Source organism: Pseudophryne corroboree, chromosome 1 (genome assembly GCF_028390025.1).
Source record: "Pseudophryne corroboree isolate aPseCor3 chromosome 1, aPseCor3.hap2, whole genome shotgun sequence".
Taxonomy (NCBI): Eukaryota; Metazoa; Chordata; class Amphibia; order Anura; family Myobatrachidae; genus Pseudophryne; species Pseudophryne corroboree.
In genome coordinates this window covers 991,361,140-991,376,845 of record NC_086444.1, presented here as the reverse complement: position 1 = coordinate 991,376,845, position 15,706 = coordinate 991,361,140, and the positions used below count along the sequence as shown (strand labels likewise).

Sequence of the window (15,706 nt, the reverse complement as noted above, 5' to 3'; positions counted from 1 at the left end):
GTACCTCTGCCATAATAGATATAATGACACTGTAAAATACAATCATATAAATGTACAGTATACAACAGTTTCCCTTTGTTCATTCATTTTTCACAATATATTCTTAGAGATCTGCTGACCTAACTAATGTCCCTAGAAATGTCCACTGACCTATATTTAGTATGAAGCCAAAAACCCAACTGAGCTACATTGGTCATAGGGTCTGATTTGAATTTGTATGCAAACCCGATGATTTATGTACAAATCTGATGGTTTGGGGTCTGTGCAGTGTGCACACGAAAGACGCGGGATGGAAAACCAGCCCGGGAAAGCAGCCCAAGTTGGGTAAGAGTATTTCAAGGGGGGCAGGATCCCTCCTCATAGGGCATGATTCTGAGTTGGATGCAGTTGCGGCCCTCTTTACGTCTTTTGATGTTGGTCTGCGACTTTATACTACACTACAATTTCACAAATAGGTACAGTCAGTAAAACACTGTGTGATTCTGAAGTTATAAAAATTCTCTTATCTTAAAGAACCCGCAATTTGTCTCTCTCTGCCTCGTAGTTTGCAGAATGATCACAGTGTGGCAAAAAAAGCATCAGTATTAGAGTGACTCTTTAACACTTGTCCATATTATTGTCCATACTATCAGAGACAGAGCTGTAACTAGACTTTTTGGTGCCCTGTGCCAGAAAGAGAGGTGGTACCTCTCCCCCATATTTAAAACAGGGCATGTGCACACCACAGGCGCGCCTCAAAAGTATAGGGGCATGGCTTCATGGGGAAGAGGCAAGGTCACAAAATAATAGCAATTCATATTACGCCACACAGTAGTCTCCATTATTCAAATTACACCACACAGTAGTGCCACACATGTATACATTACACCAGGTAGAGCTCCTTATATAAATTACATTAGGTAGAGCCCCCTTTTACGCATTACTCCAGGTAGAGCCCTTGTCACGCATTATTCCAGGCAGAGCCCCTTTTGCACATTACTTCAGGTCTATCGGAGCAGCTGTGTGTGACGTCACACAGCCACCACCAAACGCTGCATCAATGACCTCACAACGGCTGCCACTGTCAATCACTATGCGATGCATCCTTCCGGGATGTGATCGCATAGTGAAGGGTTGCGCACGTGCACTATGGCCGGTGTGCGCGTGCAGACCCTATAGACGCGGCTGCTGCTTGTGAGCGCAGCGGCTACGTCCATCAATGAATAGCCCCCAGAGTGTAGACGCGCTGTTTGCGAGGCACTGCTAGTTATGCCCCTTACCAGGGACTAATGTAATGCTGCTCTCAAGAACATCAGACGTATGTCCACTGCAGTGTAAGAGAGGGAGTCTTCCACTTGTGGGTGTGAGGCCAGGAGACAGGTAGACTAGGGAATCAGTGTATCCTCTGGTCCCCAGGAGAGTGTGTGCTCCCACGCTGAGCTCACCCAATTGTCTGAACACTTCCGTACCTAGCTCTCTGCTAATTAACAGCAGCCGGGGCTGCCAGGGCTCTCCAACAACACAGTGCACCAGTTTTACCTGCACGGCGCAGGGGTCTGGGGAGATGCTACACAAGTATGCCATGCAGTGTGTGCGGGAGCTGGGGGAGGCGGAGCTACATCTGGGCGACACAATATGACAGGCAGAACATCACCACGGCTCCGGGTTGGATGAGCTTGTGCGCTAAAGCTCCAATAGCGGCATCCGCGATTTTATGTGTGTCAGCCCATTAGTGGAGGAGAACAGGCTTTCAGAGAAGCAAGGGACCCGGCCGACCGGGAATCTGTCCCGGAGTCCCGGTGTCCCAATCCGCCCCTGCCTGGCTGGTCGAATCCAACATCCAGTCTGAGTAAGCTTAGGCTTACTCAGACTAGTCGAGAGCTTCTACAATGGTTGTGACGGTGATCCGAAGCTGCATCCTCGGACAGAGCAATCGGATCTCGCAGATGCATGCACGAGGCGTCTATTTCCCACAGACGCCTCCTGCCGCATTTGCATTTTATTTGTGCAGTATTGCACTGCCGCTCACCTGCAAATCAGAACCAGGTCCAAAGTGCTAAGGCTGCTCATCCCACAATGAGCAACAGCTAATGGGCATTTACTGTAGTAAATAATACATTAGTACGGTAACCAGTACTAGTGACCATGCTTCCTAATAATTTTCTCTGGCTGTATTTAGTAGTTGCGGTCGGGATGGATGACAGGACGGCAGGATTTCAATAAGAACACATACATTTCAATGTATGTGTTCACACAGTGCGGCACTACTGAAATCCCGCGTGTCACTGGCCGAATTCCGCAGAACAGGATCCGTGTGCACACAAACCAACCTCTCCCGGCCAAGCGGGTCCCATTCAGCGGGACCCACTTGGCTGTTATGTGTGGCCCTACCCTAAAGTGTGGGAGCAGAGGCCATTTTATGACTCTGCTGCCGTAATGTGTAAAAAGGGGGACTCTGCTGCCGTAATGTGTAAAAAGGGGGACTGCTGCCATAATGTGTAAAAATAGGATTTTAATTACTTACCGGTAAATCCTTTTCTCATAGTCCGTAGAGGATGCTGAGGTCCACATTAGTACCATGGGGTATAGACGGGTCCTCTAGGAGCCACTGGCACTTTAAGAGTTTAATAGTGTGGGCTGGCTCCTCCCTCTATGCCCCCCCTACCAGACTCAGTCTAGAAACTGTGCCCGAGAAGACGGACAACTTTGAGAGAAGGATACTACACAGATAGTGGCGAGATTCATACCAGCTCACACAAACAAGGCAAACCAAGCTAACTAGCCTGAAAACTCAGCAACAGCTGAAACATTACTGAACCCAGTAAAAAAAAATGCAGTAATTAACTAAGAACAAAGCAGTACTGAACCAAGTAACCACTGCAGGATAACGAAGCGCTGGGCGGGCGCCCAGCATCCTCTACGGACTATGAGAAAAGGATTTACCGGAAGGTAATTAAAAATAAGAATTTACTTACCGATAATTCTATTTCTCGGAGTCCGTAGTGGATGCTGGGGTTCCTGAAAGGACCATGGGGAATAGCGGCTCCGCAGGAGACAGGGCACAAAAAGTAAAGCTTTAGGATCAGGTGGTGTGCACTGGCTCCTCCCCCTATGACCCTCCTCCAAGCCTCAGTTAGGTACTGTGCCCGGACGAGCGTACACAATAAGGAAGGATTTATGAATCCCGGGTAAGACTCATACCAGCCACACCAATCACACTGTACAACCTGTGATCTGAACCCAGTTAACAGTATGATAACAGCGGAGCCTCTGAAAAGATGGCTCACAACAATAATAACCCGATTTTTGTAACTATGTACAAGTAATGCAGATAATCCGCACTTGGGATGGGCGCCCAGCATCCACTACGGACTCCGAGAAATAGAATTATCGGTAAGTAAATTCTTATTTTCTCTATAGTCCTAGTGGATGCTGGGGTTCCTGAAAGGACCATGGGGATTATACCAAAGCTCCCAAACGGGCGGGAGAGTGCGGATGACTCTGCAGCACCGAATGAGAGAACTCCAGGTCCTCCTTAGCCAGGGTATCAAATTTGTAGGATTTTACAAACGTGTTTGCCCCTGACTAAATAGCCGCTCGGCAAAGTTGTAAAGCCGAGACCCCTCGGGCAGCCGCCCAAGATGAGCCCACCTTCCTTGTGGAATGGGCATTTACATATTTTGGCTTTGGCAGGCCTGCCACAGAATGTGCAAGCTGAATTGTATTACACATCCAACTAGCAAAAGTCTGCTTAAAAGCAAGAGCACCCAGTTTGTTGGGTGCATACAGGATAACAGCAAGTCAGTTTTCCTGACTCCAGCCGTCCTGGAACCTATATTTTCAGGGCCCTGACCACATCTAGCAACTTGGAGTCCTCCAAGTCCCTAGTAGGCGCAAGACACCACAATAAGCTGGTTCAGGTGAAACACTGACACCACCTTAGGGAGAGAACTGGGGACGAGTCCGCAGCTCTGCCCTGTCCGAATGGACAAACAGATATGGGCTTTTTTGAGAAAAAAACCACCAATTTGACACTCGCCTGGTCCAGGCCAGGTCCAAGAGCATGTTCACTTTTCATGTGAGATGCTTCAAATCCACAGATTTGACTGGTTTTAAACCAATGTGTTTTGAGGAATCCCAGAACTACGTTGAGATCCCACAGTGCCACTGGAGGCACAAAAGGGGGTTGTATATGCAATACTCCCTTGACAAACTTCTGGACTTCAGGAACTGAAGCCAATTCTTTCTGGAAGAAAAATCGACAGGGCCGAAATTTGAACCTTAATGGACCCCAATTTGAGGCCCATAGACACTCCTGTTTGCAAGAAATGCAGGAATCGACCGAGTTGAAATTTCTTCGTGGGGCCTTCCTGGCCTCACAACACGCAACATATTTTCGCCACATGTGGTGATAATGTTGTGCGGTCACCTCCTTTCTGGCTTTGACCAGGGTAGGAATGACCTCTTCCTGAATGCCTTTTCCCTTAGGATCCGGCGTTCCACCGCCATGCCGTCAAACGCAGCTGCGGTAAGTCTTGGAACAGACATGGTACTTGCTGAAACAAGTCCCTTCTTAGCGGCAGAGGCCATAAGTCCTCTGTGAGCATCTCTTGAAGTTCCGGGTACCAAGTCCTTCTTGGCCAATCCGGAGCCATGAGTATAGTTCTTACTCCTCTACGTCTTATAATTCTCAGTACCTTAGGTATGAAAAGCAGAGGATGGAACACATACACCGACTGGTACACCCACGGTGTTACCAGAACGTCCACAGCTATTGCCTGAGGGTCTCTTAACCTGGCGCAATACCTGTCCCGTTTTTTGTTCAGACGGGACGCCATCATGTCCACCTTTGGTAATTCCCAACGGTTTACAATTATGTGGAAAACTTCCCCATGAAGTTCCCACTCTGCCGGGTGGAGGTCGTGCCTACTGAGGAAGTCTGCTTCCCAGTTTCCATTCCCGGAATGAAACACTGCTGACAGTGCTATCACATGATTTTCCGCCCAGCGAAAAGTCCTTGCAGTTTTTGCCACTGCCCTCCTGCTTCTTGTGCCGCCCTGTCTATTTACGTGGGCGACTGCCGTGATGTTTTATCCCACTGGATCAATACCGGCTGACCTTGAAGCAGAGGTCTTGCTAAGCTTAGAGCATTATAAATTTACCCTTAGCTATATTTATGTGGAGAAAAATCTCCAGACTTGATCACACTCCCTGGAAATTTTTTCCTTGTGTGACTGCTCCCCAGCCTCTCGGGCTGGCCTCCGTGGTCACCAACATCCAAAACTGAATGCCGAATCTGCGGCCCTCTAGAAGATGAGCACTCTGTAACCACCACAGGAGAGACACCCTTGTCCTTGGATATAGGGTTATCCGCTGATGCATCTGAAGATGCGATCCGGACCATTTGTCCAGCAGATCCCACTGAAAAGTTCTTGCATGAAATCTGCCGACTGGAATTGCTTCGAAGGAAGTCACCATTTTTTTTACCATGGCCCTTGTGCAATGATGCACTGATTTTAGGAGGTTCCTGACTAGCTCGGATAACTCCCTGGCTTTCTCTTCCGGGAGAAACACCTTTTTCTGGACTGTGTCCAGAATCATCCCTAAGCACAGGAGACTTGTTGTCGGGATCAGCTGCGATTTTGGAATATTTAGAATCCACCCCTGCTGTTGTAACAGTATCCGAGATAGTGCTACTCCGACCTCCAACTGTTCCCTGGACTTTGCCCTTATCAGGAGATCGTCCAAGTAAGGGATAATTAAGACGCCTTTTCTTCGAAGAAGAACCATCATTTCGGCCATTACCTTGGTAAAGACCCGGGGTGCCGTAGACAATCCAAACGGCAGCGTCTGAAACTGATAGTGACAGTTCTGTACCACGAACCTGAGGTACCCTTAGTGATAAGGGCAAATTTGGGACATGGAGGTAAGCATCCCTGATGTCTCGGGACACCAGATAGTCCCCTTCTTCCCGGTTCGTTATCACTGCTCTGAGTGACTCCATCTTGATTTGAACCTTTGTAAGTGTTCAAATTTTTTTAGATTTAGAATAGGTCTCACCTAGCCTTCTGGCTTCAGTACCACAATATAGTGTGGAATAATACCCCCTTTTCTTGTTGTAGGAGGGGTAATTTAATTATCACCTGCTGGGAATACAGCTCGTGAATTTTTTTCCATACTGCCTCCTTGTCGGAGGGAGACCTTGGTAAAGCAGACTTCAGGAGCCTGCGCAGGGGAAACGTCTCGACATTCCAAACTGTACCCCTGGGATACTACTTGTAGGATCCAGGGGTCCTGTACGGTCTCAGCGTCATGCTGAGAGCTTGTCAGAAGCGGTGGAACGCTTCTGTTCCTGGGAATGGGCTGCCTGCTGCAGTCTTCTTCCCTTTCCTCTATCCCTGGGCAGATATGACTCTTATAGGGACGAAAGGACTGAAGCTGAAAAGACGGTGTCTTTTTCTGCAGATGTGACTTAGGGTAAAAACGGTGGATTTTCCAGCAGTTGCCGTGGCCACCAGGTCCGATGGACCGACCCCAAATAACTCCTCTTCCTTTATACGGCAATACACCTTTGTGCCGTTTGGAATCTGCATCACCTGACCACTGTCGTGTCCATAAACATCTTCTGGCAGATATGGACATCGCACTTACTCTTGATGCCAGAGTGCAAATATCCCTCTGTGCATCTCGCATATATAGAAATACATCCTTTAAATGCTCTATAGTCAATAAAATACTGTCCCTGTCAAGGGTATCAATATTTTTAGTCAGGGAATCCGACCAAGCCACCCCAGCTCTGCACATCCAGGCTGAGGCGATCGCTGGTCGCAGTATAACACCAGTATGTGTGTATATACTTTTTATGATATTTTTCCAGCCTCCTGTCAGCTGGCTCCTTGAGGACGGCCCTATCTATAGACGGTACCGCCACTTGCTCTGATAAGCGTGTGAGCGCCTTATCCACCCTAAGGGGTGTTTCCCAACGCGCCCTAACTTCTGGCGGGAAAGGGTATACCGCCCATATTTTCTATCGGGGGGAACCCACGCATCATCACACACTTCATTTAATTTATCTGATTCAGGAAAAACTACGGTAGTTTTTTCACATCCCACATAATACCCTCTTTTGTGGTACTTGTAGTATCAGAAATATGTAACACCTCCTTCATTGCCCTTAACGTGTGGCCCTAATAAGGAATACGTTTGTTTATTCACCGTCGACACTGGATTCAGTGTCCCTGTCTGTGTCTGTGTCGACCGACTAAAGTAAACGGGCGTTTTAAAACCCCTGACGGTGTTTTTGAGACGTCTGGACCGGTACTAATTGTTTGTCGGCCATCTCATGTCGTCAACCGACCTTGGCGCGTGTTGACATTATCACGTAATTCCCTAAATAAGCCATCCATTCCGGTGTCGACTCCCTAGAGAGTGACATCACCATTACAGGCAATTGCTCCGCCTCCTCACCAACATCGTCCTCATACATGTCGACACACACGTACCGACACACAGCACACACACAGGGAATGCTCTGATAGAGGACAGGACCTACTAGCCCTTTGGAGAGACAGAGGGAGAGTTTGCCAGCACACACCAAAAACGCTATAATTATATAGGGACAACCTTATATAAGTGTTTTCCCTTATAGCATCTTTTTTATATATTTCTAACGCCAAATTAGTGCCCCCCCTCTCTGTTTTAACCCTGTTTCTGTAGTGCAGTGCAGGGGAGAGCCTGGGAGCCTTCCCTCCAGCCTTTCTGTGAGGGAAAATGGCGCTGTGTGCTGAGGAGATAGGCCCCGCCCCTTTTTCGGCGGCCTCGTCTCCCGCTCTTAACGGATTCTGGCAGGGGTTAAATATCTCCATATAGCCCCCGGAGGCTATATGTGAGGTATTTTTAGCCAAAAAAGGTTTTCATTTGCCTCCCAGGGCGCCCCCCTCCCAGCGCCCTGCACCCTCAGTGACTGCCGTGTGAAGTGTGCTGAGAGGAAAATGGCGCACAGCTGCAGTGCTGTGCGCTACCTTAAGAAGACTGAGGAGTCTTCTGCCGCCGATTCTGGACCTCTTCTCGTTTCAGCATCTGCAAGGGGGCCGGCGGCGAGGCTCCGGTGACCATCCAGGCTGTACCTGTGATCGTCCCTCTGGAGCTAATGTCCAGTAGCCAAGAAGCCAATCCATCCTGCACGCAGGTGAGTTCACTTCTTCTCCCCTAAGTCCCTCGTTGCAGTGATCCTGTTGCCAGCAGGACTCACTGTAAAATAAAAAACCTAAGCTAAACTTTTCTAAGCAGCTCTTTAGGAGAGCCACCTAGATTGCACCCTTCTCGGCCGGGCACAAAAATCTAACTGAGGCTTGGAGGAGGGTCATAGGGGGAGGAGCCAGTGCACACCACCTGATCCTAAAGCTTTACTTTTTGTGCCCTGTCTCCTGCGGAGCCGCTATTCCCCATGGTCCTTTCAGGAACCCCAGCATCCACTAGGACGATAGAGAAATACTATTTTCTCTTACGACCTAGAGGATGCTGGGGTCCACATTAGTACCATGGGGATGTACAAAAGCTCCCAGAACGGGAGGGAGAGTGCGAAGGCTCCTGCAGAACTGATTGGCCAAACTTGAGGTCCTCAGAGGCCAAAGTATCGAACTTGTAGAACTTAGCAAACGTGTTCGACCCGGACAAAGTAGCTGCTCGGTAAAGCTGCAAAGCCGGGGCAGCCGCCCAGGAAGAACCCTTACGAGTAGAGTGGTCCTTAACAGATCTTAGACATGGCAATCCTGCTGTAGAATAGGCATGGTGGATAGTGAACCTGATCCAGCAAAAAATCGTCTGCTTAGAAGCAGGACACCCAATTTTCTTGGGATAATAAAGGACAGAGAGTCCGATTTTCTGTGACGAGCAGTCCTCTTCACATAGATCCTCAAAGCCCTCACAACATCCAAGGACTTTGATGCAATTGAGGATTCAGTAGCCACTGGCACCACAATAGGTTGGTTGATATGAAAAGCCGACCCAACCTTAGGAAGGAACTGCTGACGCGTCCTGAGCTCCGCTCAATCTTCATGGAAGATCAAATAGGGGCTTTTACAGGACAAAGCCCCCAATTCCGACACACATCGCGCAGAAGCCAAGGCCAAAAATGTGACAGCCTTCCACGTGAGAAACTTGACCTCAGCCTCCTGTAAAGGCTCAAACCAATCCGATTGCAGGAAATGCAACACCATGTCTAGATCCCAGGGTGCCGTCGACGCCACAAAAGGAGGCTGGATGTGCAGAACCCCTTTCAAAAAGGTCTGAACCTCAGGGAGGGCAGACAATTGTTTCTGGAAGAAGATAAAGCCGAAATCTGGACCTTTATGGATCCCAACCGCAGGCCCATATCCACACCCGCTTGCAGGAAGAGGAGAAACCGTCCAAGTTGAAACTCCACCGTATGAAACTTCTTGGATTCCCACCAAGACACATATTTTTTTCCAAATGCGATGATAATGTTTAGACGTTACTCCCTTCCTAGCCTGTATCAGGGTAGGAATAACCTTGCTCAGAATCCCCTTCCGAGCTAAGATCTGGTGTTCAACCTCCATGCCGTCAAACGTAGCCGCGGTAATTCTTGATAAGTGAACGGCCCCTGTTGCAGAAGGTCCTCTCGAAGAGGAAGAGGCCTCGGATCTTCCAGTAATAACTCCAGAAGATCCGTGTTCCAAGCCATCCTTGGCCATTCCGGGGCAATGAGGATCGCCTGAACTCCTGTTCTTTTTACAAGCTTTAGAATCCTTGGGATGAGTGGAAGTGGAGGGAACACGTGCACCGACTTGAACACCCACGGAGTTACCAGGGCGTCCACCGCCACTGCTTGTGAGTCTCTCGACCTGGAACAGTACCTTCGAAGCTTCTTGTTGAGACGGGAGGCCATCATGTCTATTTGAGGTACACCCCCAAAGACTTGTCACTTCTGCGAACACCTTCGGATGAAGACCCCACTCTCCTGGATGGAGATCGTGCCTGCTGAGGAAGTCCACTTTCCAGTTGTCCACTCCCGGAATGAAGATTGCTGACAGCAATTGCTGTGCCTTTCTGCCCAGAGGAGGATTCTTGTCACCTCTGACATTGCAGCTCTGCTCTTTGTTCTGCCCTGTCGGTTTATGTCGGCTACCGTTGTTACATTGTCCGACTGCACTTGAATGGCCTGATCCTGCAGAAGGTTTGCTGCTTGTAGAAGACCATTGTACACGGCTCTTAGTGCCAGGATGTTTATTTAAGAAGGGATTCCTGACCTGACCACCTTCCTTGGAAGGTTACCCCTTGGGTAACTGTGCCTCAACCTCTGAGACTTGCAGCCGTGGTTAAAAGGATCCAGTTCTGAACCCCGAACCTGCGACCCTCCAGAAGGTGAGGCAGTTGCAGCCACCGGAGGAGTGAAATCCTCGCTTTCGGTGACAGACGTATCCTCTAGTGCATAGGTTCTCAAACTCGGTCCTCAGGACCCCACACAGTGCATGTTTTGCAGGTCTCCTCACAGAATCGCAAGTGAAATAATTAGCTCCACCTGCAGACCTTTAAAAATGTGTCAGTGAGTAATTAATACACCTGTGCACTTGCTGGGTTACCTGCAAAACATGCACTGTGTGGGGTCCTGAGGACCGAGTTTGAGAACCACTGCTCTAGTGCATGTGTAGGTGAGATCCCGACCACTTGTCTAGGAGATCCAGTTGGAATGACCGAGCATGAAATCTACCGTACTGTAGAGCCTCGTAGGAGGCAACCATCTTCCCCAGAAGGCGAATGCACTGATGAACCGATACCCGGGCTGGCTTCAAGACATCCCGGACCATAGACTGTATCACCATAGCTTTCTCCATCGGCAGAAACACCCTCTGCACGTCCGTGACGAGGATCATCCCCAGGAAAGACAATCTCCTTGTCGGCTCCAAATGTGACTTCGGAAGGTTTAGGATCCAACCATGTTCTCTGAGCAGATGAGTCGTTAGAGCTATGGACTGGAACAATGTCTCCCTGGATGATGCCTTTATCAGCAGATCGTCCAGATAAGGGAATTATGTTCACTCCCCGCCTGCGGAGAACCATCATCTCTGCCATCACCTTGGTGAACACCCTCGTGCCATGGAAAGACCGAATGGCAGTGCCTGGAACTGATAGTGACTATCTAACAGTGCAAATCTAAGATAAGCCTGGTGCGGCGGCCAAATCAGAATGTGGATGTACGCATCCTTGATGTCCAAGGTCACCAGAAACTCTCCCACCTCCAGCCCTGAGATCACCGCTCTCAGAGATTCCAATTTGAATTTGAACTCCCTCAGGTAAGGGTTTAACGATTTCAAGTTCAAAATCGGTCTGACCGAACCAACCGGTTTCGGTACCACGAAAAGGTTTGGATAATAACCCTTGTTTTGCATATGAGGTGGAACTGGGACAGTGACTTTTCCAATTTTTGGATGGCTTCCTGTAGGATAGCCCTGTCTGTCAGTAAAGCTGGCAAGCCTGATTTGAAGAATCGGTGAGGCAGAAGTTCTTGAAACTCCAGTCTTTACCCCTGGGACACAATATCCTGTACCCAGGTATCCAGGCCGGACGACACCCAGACGTGGCTGAAACGTTTGAATCTCGCACCCACCAGCCCTTCTTCCAGGCCTCGCGGTCCACGATGGCATGACGCTGAGGATTTTGAGGTGCCAGAAGCAGGCTTCTGGTCCTGGGAGCCTGCAGGTGCAGGTTTTTTGGATTTTGCACACCATCCTCTAAAGAAAGTGGTAGAAGGTTTGGACTTTTTTGTCTTAGCGGTCCGAAAGGACTGTGAAGCAGAAGAAGAAAAGGGTTTCTTCGTAGAAGATGTAGCTGAGGGAAGAAAAGGTGACTTACCCGTGGTACCCGTGGAAATCCACGCATCCAACGCTTCCCAAAATAGAGCCTGACCTGTGTAGGGTAGGTTCTCGACATTTCTCCTGGATTCCGTGTCTGTAGACCATTGCCGTAGCCAGAGTCCCCTGCGAGCTGAGACCGACATGGAAGATATCCTTGCATTCAGCGAACCCAGGTCCTTCATGGACTCCACCATGAACCCCGCAGAATCCTGTATATTACGTAAAAACAGTTCAATGTCACTTTTATCCATTGTATCTAAATCCTCTAGTAACGTGCCTGACCACCTTACTATAGCTTTAGAAATCCATGCACAGGCAATAGTAGGCCTTAACGCCACCCCTGAAGCAGTGTATATGGATTTGAGCGTAGTGTCAATCTTACGATCAGCCGGTTCTTTTAACGCGGTAGATCCAGGGACAGGTAAAACCACCTTTTTTTGACAGTCTGGACACAGATGCGTCAACTATGGGTGGGTTTTCCCATTTTTTTCTGTCCTCCTCAGGGAAGGGAAAAGCAACCAGAACCCTTTTGGAGATCTGGAATTTTTTCTCTGGGGTTTCCCAGGCTTTTTCAAATAAAGCGTTTAATTCTTGTGACGCAGGGAAGGTTAGCGAGGCTTTCCTATTATTGGTGAAGTAAGCCTCCTCAACCTGCTCAGGTGGTGTGCCTGCAATGTTAAACACATCTCTCATGGCCTCAATTATGAGCTGCACCCCCTTTGCCAGGGATGCCGCCCCCCTCAGCACATCCCCATCATCGTCTAATGTGTCAGAGTCGGTATCCGTGTCATCTTGCATAATCTGGGCAACAGCACGTTTCTGTGGGTATATGTTGGAGGATTTGGAAGAAATAGGAACAGAACCTGACCAAACAGCCATAGAATTCGTTAAAACCTGAGTTTCAGTCCCAGTATGAGATACCCTAGTAGATATCTGAGAGATCATTCCCTTAATAGAAGTTAGCCATTCCGGCTCAGTAATGGGAATCTGAGACAAGACATTACATTCCTGGCTACATGGAACTGATTCCTCTGGAGAAGAAATGTCCTCTGCAGCATAAGACACCGAATCCCTTGACATGGCTATGTGAAAAAACATACACCCACACATACAGGAAAATGTCAGACACAGTTTCCCCCCAAGTATGCCACAGAGAAACACAGAGCTTGGAGCCAGCACACACACAGCGCTTACCTAGGTAGATATAATACCACTACCTGGCACTGACTGTGTACCTTAATAGACTACACAGTAATTACACAGCCTCCCCCCCTTCTACAACCCCCTAGTACCGCACAGGATAGCTGGAGTTGCGTGGAGGGACAGCACTCCCTGTCAGCGTCTCTGTAGTTGGATTTGCAGGCAGGAAAATGGCGCTGTACGCAGCTGGATCTGCTCTGAGAAGCTCCGCCCCTTGAACATGGCGCTGCTTCCCGCACTTCACATCTTTATACTGGCCAGAGGAATGGTGCTGGCAGCGTTACTGAGGTCCCTGACAGCCTTGCTGACCAGTGTAGGGTATAGGCGCTGGCTCAGGGCGCCCCTCATAGCGCCACACTGTGTACCACTGAGCCTCCGGAGCGCAGTCAGTACTGCGCTCCCACCCTGTTGCTGCCATCTTCACACCAGCTCCCCGTTTGCCAGGGGCACCGGTGACTCACTCGCCACCGGAATCTTCTGGCTCTGTTTGGGGGTGGTGGCATACTGCGGGAGTAAGCGGTCGCCTGGGTCGGCTAACGATCATCAACCTCAGGAGCTCAGTGTCCTGTCAGCGGAGATAGTGGCCATTAACTTCTAAGGGTTGGACACTACTCCCCCCTAAGTCCCACAAAGCAGGGAGGCTGTTGTCAGCAGCCTCCCTGTGCCTAACTCTAATTAAAAACAGCAAAACTAGAAAAACTCCTATGGAGCTCCCCTAGCTGTGACCGGCTCCTTCGGGCACATTTTCAAAACTGAGTCTGGTAGGAGGGGCATAGAGGGAGGAGCCAGCCCACACTATTAAACTCTTAAAGTGCCAATGGCTCCATGGTACTAATGTGGGCCCCATCATCCTCTAGGACGTAAGAGAAAAGGGGGACTGCTGCCGTAATGTGTAAAAAGGAGAACTCTGCCTGCAATTTACATATTATGGGCAGTGGTGCCAGAACATATACATTGCTGGCCTTTGTCAGCAATGTATATAATACTGGCATACATATTCATTGGTGGGCAGTGGTGCCAGTAATATATACATTGATGGTCTCTGCCAGCAATGTATATATTACTGGCATACATATTCATTGGTTGGTAGTGGTGCCAGTAATATATACATTGCTGGTCTCTGCCAGCAATGTATATATTACTGGCATACATATTTATTGGTGGGCAGTGGTGCCAGTAACATATACAGTACCAGTCAAAAGTTTGGACACACTTTCTCATTCAAATAAATGAGAAAGTGTGTCCAAACTTTTGACTGGTACTGTACATTGCTGGCCTCTGCCAGCAATGTATATATTATTGGCATACATTCTGTAATCATTGGTGGCCAGTGGATACTTGGTCACTGCAGCATTCTATCCTGTTCATCGTGCTGCTGCTGCTGCTCCTCCGTGAGTTGTGGTGCGGGGAGGGACCAGGGAGGAAGCAGGGCGGGTCCGCCAGCTGCTGCTGCTCCGTGAGTGGCTTGGCGACAGAGCGGGGAGGGACTGGGGGGGAATAGGGCGGCGCCGGAGTGCAGGACAATTCATCCATCATAGCTCGGCGCCGTACACACTGAGCGATGATGGATGAACAAGCAGCGAGGTGGGCAAACGATTTGTGTGCAAAACACAGGATTTCCCACCTCGCTGGCGATGATGCGGGACCGCGCATCAGCGCTCATTGCCCATCCATACACACCAGTAGATTTTGAGCTCAAAGCAGCTCAAAACGCCAAAAGTGAGCTGCTTTGAGCTCAAAATCTTCTAGTGTGTATGGGCCTTTACCCTGATTTTAATTTGTTACAGTACCTGCACTTAAAAAGTTTCAGAGACGGCAATACAATGTACTTCTGAGGGTTAGGGTGAGGCTGCGGGTGGAGAGCTTGGGGATAGGCACTAGAGTTATGGTTAGGCTGCAGATGGAGAGGTTGGGGTGAGGCACTAGGGTGAGGGTTAGGCTGCGGGTGGAGAGGTTAGGGTTAGGCACTAGGGGGAGTTTCAGTGTTAGTGGAGAGTTTTGGGATAGACACTAGGTGGAGGGTTAGGGACAGGCACTAGGGGGAGGGTTAGGTAGTAGGGGGTTATATTCACCCTGGAAGGAACGCATGAGCCGAACAAGGGTGGTCATTCCAAGTTGATCGCAGCAGGATTTTTTATAGCAATTGGGCAAAACCATGTGCACTGCAGGGGAGGCAGATATAACATGTGCAGAGAGAGTTAGATTTGGGTGGGGTGTGTTCAATCTGCAATCTAATTTGCAGTGTAAAAATAAAGCAGACAGTATTTACCCTGCACAGAAATAAAATAACCCACCCAAATCTAACTCTTTCTGCACATGTTATATCTGCCTCCCCTGCAGTGCACATGGTTTTGCCCAATAGCTATCAAAAATCCTGCTGCGATCAACTCGGAATTAGGCCCAAAGTCATCATAATGTCAACCCCCTTTCCCTCGCTAAACAATCATACTTCTAAATTCTCATCTCTACCCAGTCTTCCAACCCCCGGCGCCCACTACCACCACCTCTCCTTTCCTCATTGTCTGCTCTTGACTTTGCCACTTCATTTACATGCAAGATTGACTCCATATGTCAGGACATCACATCCCACCCAGTCTTCCAACCCCCGGCACTTCTTTGCCACTGTCAACTCCCTCCTCTGCCCACTACCACCT

General features: G+C 49.1%; 1 protein-coding gene across 6 annotated transcripts in view; it reads right to left on the bottom strand.

The window, feature by feature from the left end:
• Positions 1–15,706, bottom strand: part of TTC29 (tetratricopeptide repeat domain 29) — a 562,022-nt gene that overhangs the window by 147,640 nt on the left and 398,676 nt on the right. The window lies entirely within an intron of this gene.